At 38.6% G+C, this 7,767-nt stretch overlaps 1 protein-coding gene across 1 annotated transcript in view; it reads left to right on the top strand.

Moving 5' to 3' along the window:
• The window catches only part of LOC118338487, a 197,083-nt gene that overhangs the window by 58,588 nt on the left and 130,728 nt on the right, over positions 1–7,767 (top strand). The gene's annotated exons all lie outside the window — the stretch shown is intronic.

Below are 7,767 nucleotides of genomic sequence, written 5' to 3' on the forward strand. Positions count from 1 at the left end.
CTCCGTGTAGCCAGAGAGTGAGGACCAAAGAGGAGAGAGGTCGGCTCGCGTTTGTTTCACTGAGGAGGGGGAAAGAGACAAGACCAGCAGACAGAGAGAAGGAGCAGAACAAGAGGAGGAATAAAAAGTGGAGTGAAAAGTGGTAGTTCTGTGGAGAGAATGAGTGAGGACAACCACTCCCACTACAGACTGGACCCCAGTGATCGCCTCAATGGGCTGGGACAGAGGAGAAAGAAACCCAAGAAGGTAAATGAATAGATGTATAGCCACATGGTACAGAGAGTGTAAGGAGGGAGCTGGGTTTGAGGAGGAGGGTGGGGGGAGCTGCCTGATTCCTCCCAGAAAGAGAGCAGGAGCTGGGGGTAGTGAAGGTGGAGCAGGTGGAGGATAGTGGAGTGTGTGTTTGTGATTTCTTTTTTGTGGCCAGAGGTGTTTTTTGTTGTGTCAGGGAGGGATGTTCAGGTTGTTTTAAAGCTTTATCACTGCTCTCTCCATCTCCATCCCTATCTCCATCTCTTTATCTTCCCCCCTAGAGGAAAGCCATCTCCCAGCGGGAGCTCTCCATCTCTGCTGATTCAACCTTTTTCCCCCCTTGATGGATTACTCCTCCACTGCTCCTTCATATCCATTCTCTCCCCCCTCTCTTATTCTGTCTCTGTGTGTTGTTGTTGTTATGAACACCTAGGTAGTGAGTAGTAGGAGGAGGCTCCTCTCACATGCTGACAGGGTGGGTCCCTGCTCCGCTCGCTCTTTGTGTGCCTGTTGTTGTGGACGGCGTTACACACAGATATCAGCTCTCAGGCGACTGTTGTTATCCTATCAGCCCTCATTATAGGAAGTCTTTTTAACGGCCATGACATATTATTACTGGTTATTGTTTTATTTCTGCAACCACCATCTGCAACCACCATCATGAGCGCACACCCATCACCCCCTGTGTCAGCTTCTAATGAAGGCACACATTTTTCTCTTCATAAAGGCATGGACCTGAAGTGATATCATGAGCTGTCATTCTCTGTACTGATATCCATTATATTACTTCATGCTGCAACTATTATTTTCTCGATGAATCATTTTGTCTACAATATGACCATCACAATATGCTGGAAACCCAAAGGGACATCTTCAGATTGCTTTTTTTTTGTCTAACAAACAGTTCAAAACTCAAATTATATTCAATAGTGTCAAACGAGACAGAGAAAAGCAGAAGCTGGAATCATGTGCATTGTTGCTCGTAGAATCGATCATCAAGATGAATTATCTGCTGATTCGATTTAATTGAATTCATTTTCCAATCATTTCAGCTCTAATAATCTTAAATATTATACAGCCCAACCAAACTGGCCTATATGTCATATTGTATTGTGTTGTATCCTATATGTCATATTGTATTCATATATGCGTATCATATTGTTTGTTGGCCAGTAACTTTATTATTAACTTATTTATTGGAATTAAAGCTAAGAAATGAACAAATATGTTGATATTACATATTATGCACATCACATCGTAACCAGATTTTTTAAAGCTCAATATACAATGATATCAGTTTATAGTATGATATATCGGGATGGGACAATATACGCTGCTATTGTGCATTTCGATACTAAACACACAAATGTATTTTGGTGAATTCCCATTATCCTGATAATCATGAATCTGGATAATTGTGAATATCCTCCAATATTAATTTCTTAATGTATTTTTAATTGCTTCACCTTTTCAGTCATTCCAGAATCTTAAGCCTGCATGTCCCCATGGTTGAAGGCTCAGTTTGCTCATTGAACCAACTACAAAACATAAGTAAAGTAAAGTAAAACCGGATGTGTGGACATTCTAGATTTCAAGCTAAAGAAGAACAGGTAGATGAGGTGCCAATCTGTGATGCAATAACTTTTTTTCTCAACCAAATGTTTGGTCGAGTGATTTCATAATACTTTCTTCCCATTTTAACCATATTTTGATGATTGTCGTGATAATATTGTGAATTGCAATTATTTTGGCTGGGATAATTGTGAAATGACATATTCATGCCTATTCCGAAGTACTTAATGGGACCAACTTAAAAAAGAAAATAAGCTGTTCCTCATTGCCTTCCAAAACAACCCATATCAGTGTTTTCTGATCTGCTACCTCTATGGTGAAGGTTAGGTCAAGTTTAGGTAGCTAAAACTACTTTGGGTAATGGGGAGGAATTATTGTCATGGTTACAAGAAAGCATTGTTGACTGAGATTAAAAGCCACACTTTTTGTATGCCCAAGCATCTACCTTTTACCTACAGGGCTATCTCTTTTGATAGAAAGAACAAATTGATAGAAAGGTCTTGACGTTGCTGCTGCAGCAGCTACTGTGACTGTTGACCATCGTATATCAGCTTTTCTTTAAAAGCTCTGTTTTAAAATGAATTCAAACTAGCATCGACATGGCCTTCAGTCTGTGTCTATATTTTTTATTCCTGCTGTCTGACTCTGTCTTTCTCTCTATCCTTTCCTCTTATGTATGACAGACCAGTCTTTTTCCCTTAGGCTAGAAGGACACAGAAACACAGAATCCAACCTTATTGCATTTCGGTGTACTTTGTGTGTGGTGGTTTGAGGGAATTGAGGCTTACAAAAGGAGACTGGCTTGGACGATTTCATTGCAGATTCTTTTCTCTAACCAAGAATAGTGATGTAGGGATGTTATTTTATGGTTGACAATCAGACTCACTGTTATGACAGTCTTGAAGCCATGCTGCTTTGCACTCTGAACTTTGCCCACACTGGTTACAGAGAACGTGCGAGAACCTTTAAAGTGTTCAGCTCACTCTGATAAACACCAAGCGTCCTTTCATAGACAAACACAAGAGTAATGACCACTTACCCCCAAAGACTAAGCCAAAATAACAGAAAACAAACGCCACAGCAATTAGCATGTAACCACGCCTCCATTCATAGACCAGAATGCCTGCTGCTTTAGGGCGTGTCTGCTTTTTTAATGAGCTGAGAAAGCATCGAAAGGTGCCAAAAACAAGCGTATCAAGACAACCCTGAAGATATGTAAAAAGCCAACATATCCCTCCAAGCACAGTTAGAATCACTGGATCAATTCCATAACTATTTTGTAATGTTTAGTTCGTGATTGGAGCAATGAATCAATCAATCTTCACATTAACATATTTTGCTGAATAATCCAGCAGAAAGTAAACGTTCACAACTAACTAACTAAAGGTCCTCTTACTAGGTTTTCCAGAGCTGTCATCTGATTTTCATCAGTAAACTTTTCTCCTCGGGTCAAATAAACACAGAATTTTCATCCAGGAGGCCGCTGTTCATGTCCCATGTCTTCTTTTTAACTTTTTTTAACTACTAATGTTAAATTACGTTCCATACCTATTTTAACCTAAACCATGATCTTTTCCTAACCCTAACAAAGTAGCTTGTGTAACTCTGATCCTTTCATCATAAAATGTGAAATGTTTCTCAGCAAGTTTTATTTTAAAAGTCTAAGCAGATGTTGCATACTTATTATTTCTAAGTTTCAATGTTAATTGTTGTAAGAAGCCCTGCATGTGCAAAACTGACGCTAGAGGGTGCCTACATCGTCCTAGTTTGAAGCATAGGGACACTGAGCAAGCTGTTGTTTTTGACGAGTCGGGAGTGAGAACGTGTTGGATTTCACATTTGGCAAAATATCTCTTGATATAGCAGCTTCATTCACTTCCTAACTGTATGACATCCCTCAGATTTAAACTCCTGCCTCCTCTACAGTGCCTGCCTTTTACTCGAGAGAGGGAAAGGAAAAGAGAAAAGTCTCAGAAGAAGGCAGGTGTACAAGTCAGTAATGCTGAATCTACAAAAGTAAATTGTTGGTCGAAGCAGAAGCAAAGCATTTGGCAGCAGGGGGGCAATCAGAATCAATGGATGAATTATTGATATGCTCCCTCCCCCATGCTTAGATAGGCACACAGGAACATAAACACACACACTCCAAATACACACGCCTCTTGTGACCTGTGGGAGCTGATCTTTGCAGTGTGCAGGGCAATTGACTCAAAGTGAGGTGTTCTGCTTATGTGTGCAGTTGCAGTCCTTCATATTTGGACACAAACACACTTGAGTTAATGTTTTCAGCTGGTAGAAAGCCTCACTTTAATACAGTGTGTTCTTGGCTCTTTCATGAAAGCCCTAAGCACTTTTAATCTTCCACTGCCTCAATTAAAGCTCCCCCCCACCCCCCCGTCACACTGATCCAAAGGGGGTTTGTAACACAGCCCTCCTGTACACACACGGGCTATAATGCTTGTTCATTGTATAGTTTCTGTCAAGGTGAGGAAGACTGTGGTGGTGATGATGATTGTGATGGTTTCATTTTCTGATGAGCACAGGAAGGTTTCAGGTTCATGGCTTTCTGTCCTGCAGGGCAAGGACAGTTTGCAAAAGTCATATTGGTGTTTTGTTTCAGGGTTTGTCAACCCCTATTTATTTCTGTGACTCAGCAGTTCTCATTTGGAAAAAACACAGCCATCGAAATAACAGCGAATCATCAGGATTTGTTGCCCTGCTGGTCTCTTTTATTGGCTTTTAAGCTGAGCCACAGTCACCTAGGAATGAAAAGTCTACATTAAATTTGTTAATGCTTATGTTTGCCTTTCACTGATGATACAATCTAGTCAATCAATATCAAAAAGCACTTACATAGTAAACTGCTGTATATGAGAAGTCTTTGAACTGAAATCATACTGAAACATTTTGATATGGACTGAAGTAGGGCTGGGTAAAATTTTCAATACTAATAAAAATCTGATACCTTAGTTTCTGTAGTGATACCAAAAAAACATCGCCATTAAATGTAAAAAGAAATGACAGCATTGAATGTAAACAATGCGTTGGCATTAAATATACAAAATTTAATGACATTTTTTTTGGCATTGAACGTGAAAGTTTAGACAGAATTGTGTAAGCATGATTTTCTAAAGAAAAACAAAAAAAACTTTTCATTTGCTGTAAGAAATGTTAAATATTGACGTAACGCAAACAGCCATACAAGAATTTTGCCTAAATACTGTACAGTTCTCAAATCAGGAAATATCTGGTCACAAAATAAATTAACAAGATTACCAATCTCATATTGAGGCTGAATACCCAGCCCTAACAGGAGGGCTTTTGGACCCACTCTCGGATGCAGCTATAAATGGCTCATGACTCATAGCTGATCAGTTAGCTGATAAAAGCCAATTTCCTCTGCTGTCTACACCATCCACCCACCAGGATGGGCAACTTTTCAAACCCCCAACCAACCCTTTCACAAAACACAGTACAACTGTGAACCACCTCATGAGAAATTGCTCGTGAACAAAAACCAACCAACTGTTGTCACACATCACATGTAAAACACAGAAATAACTTCGGATTGTGTTTGTTTTTGCTTTTTCACACTTGTTAACCACCTCAGTTTCCTTTCTATTCTAAACAATCCAGGAGCACATATTGCATCACTTCCTGTGAGTCAGTGAAACCCCTCTGTTTACTTAAAACAGCAATTTTATATCTTAGTATTACATCATTCAAGCCTGTCTTTCTAACACGTCACAAGCACTGATAACTGGTGGCCATTTGTGAAATTTAAAGTCAAGACATTTGAGGACGTCACCCTGGGCTTACTTAACAACATCTTTGATCACATCAAACAACTAATCGATGAATTGAGAAAGTTTTCCAAGAGATTAATCTTGAAAGTAATCATTAGTTGCAGCCCTACAATCTACCATGAAAGCTACTTCCGCCTTTGCTTCTGGGAGATAACTATAATTATTCACATGATCACAAGTGGTCACTTGCCAGGAAAGTGTAAACTAGGTCATTTTCAGCAAGTGGTGAATGTTATCAGTTTTCTGGTGAGGTCTCAGTGCGACATTTACTGAACGCCTTCATGCTCCCCAAAGGATGATTTCCAGGACCTATACCTGTTCTAGCAGCACCTTCAGATCACTTTTTACATATGCAACTAATGGTATGCTCTATGAATAGCCAAATCATTATGTTTGTTCCTTCCAACATTTAAGTATTGTCATTAACGCTGAAGCCTCTTGGGCCTGGTTTAGACTTGTAGTCTTGTTACATTTAAAGATAGATCTTTATAAATGAGGAGGTCTTGCTCAGTGGAGGTGGGGACAGAGAAAGTCCATTCTAATACGAGGACTGCTATCGACCGCCGTGACAATTACTGGGTTACTTCTCTGCTGTCTGGTCTGATTTGTCTGGAAATAACTCCATGGATAAAGAGGAAGTACCCAGGGTGTCTAGCTGATCTAGTGACTGTTCACGTTGTGACTCATCTGAACAAGGGACAAAAGAATCTGCACGTTCACCACTCATTTTACATGTTCATGCTGTAGACTTCATCCAAATCTTAAGTCTTATTTCAATTTTAATGCTGAGGCAAGGGTTACGGGGAGAATCAGGATTAGGTTTAGGTTATAGTCCGGATTGAGATTAAGCATACAGTGGTGTGTGTGTGCGTGTATTGTGTTGTGTTGCGTTGAGCAGAAATACCAAAAAGACCAATGTCTGACATCATCAGCTGTTTTAAATGAAGTATGTTTTCTGTTTCTGTGTGTAGTCATGAGTAAGATTTGATGAATGTGTGTGTGTGTGTGTGTGTGTGTGTTGCTGAGATGGGTGCACATCTCTGTGCGTGTGTGTGTGTATGTGAAAGTGCCTTTTTTTTAAACCCTTGTCTTTTTTTGGGGGGAAGTTGTGAATCCACTCACGCATGTCCTGAACGAAGAGCAGCAGCACTCTGAATGAAATAATCATAAAAAGTGTTTTAGTAGATTAACTGAATTATGAATTCTTAGCATTAACCCATTGTGACATTGCACTTTGATGTATAGGATTGTGTACTTGGCATGTAGCATCATAACATGTTGGTGCATTTTAACTCAAAAAGGGAAGGTTTCTTTTGAATGTGTTTCATAATAAAGGAAAATGGTTTTTTGTCTGTTAGTGTTGCTGTATTTGAAAAACCGAGCTTCCTAAAAAGATGAGCTCATATAGCCAAATGGACTGTATCAATGTGTTGTATTTATATTATAAATAAAAATCGGAAAATAAATTAGCATTCAAGTCGTTAACTGACTGAAACCTTTTCTTTACATGAAATGTCGCTAAATGTTTTGTTTGAACACTCAATAAAAACCTCCAAGTGTGTTCTGTAAATTGGTGGTTTCTTCAAGCTGTTTTTTTTATTTTAAATGTTGATTAATCAATAAATTAAATTCAATTAAATTTAATTAACCTGCTCTTCTTAGCTTCTTCGTGTATGTTGAAAAAACAACCAATTTTTTAAGAAGGTTGACGGATAAAAGTGACAATTTAAAAAAAAACATTAGCTAACTAGCTAACGAATCTACATCAATCAGATTAAACTAGCTAACAATTGATCAACTAAACGAGCAAACTGTTTCCCGACTACCATTTCTAAAAAGGAACAAAAAAATTGTTAGCAAAACATTAGCTAACTTCTAGCTAATCTATATCAATCGTTAGCTAGATAGTTAGCTAGAATTTTTCGAAGATAGCTATCAGATTAAACTAGTTAACAATTGAACAAACGAGCTGTTTCTCGACTACCATTTATAAACGGGAACAAAAAATGGAAAAACGAAAGATTTTCTTGTTTCTTGTTTTGAAAATAAAAACTTAAAATGGCTCAAACTGTTTTTTATATCCCTATTTATAAATAGTAATCAGGAAACCGCTTGTTTCCCAATTTTGGTAGGTTTG

The sequence above is a fragment of the Morone saxatilis genome, unplaced genomic scaffold (genome assembly GCF_004916995.1).
Source record: "Morone saxatilis isolate NCDOM2014 unplaced genomic scaffold, NCSU_SB_2.0 Contig4, whole genome shotgun sequence".
Classification (NCBI taxonomy): Eukaryota; Metazoa; Chordata; class Actinopteri; family Moronidae; genus Morone; species Morone saxatilis.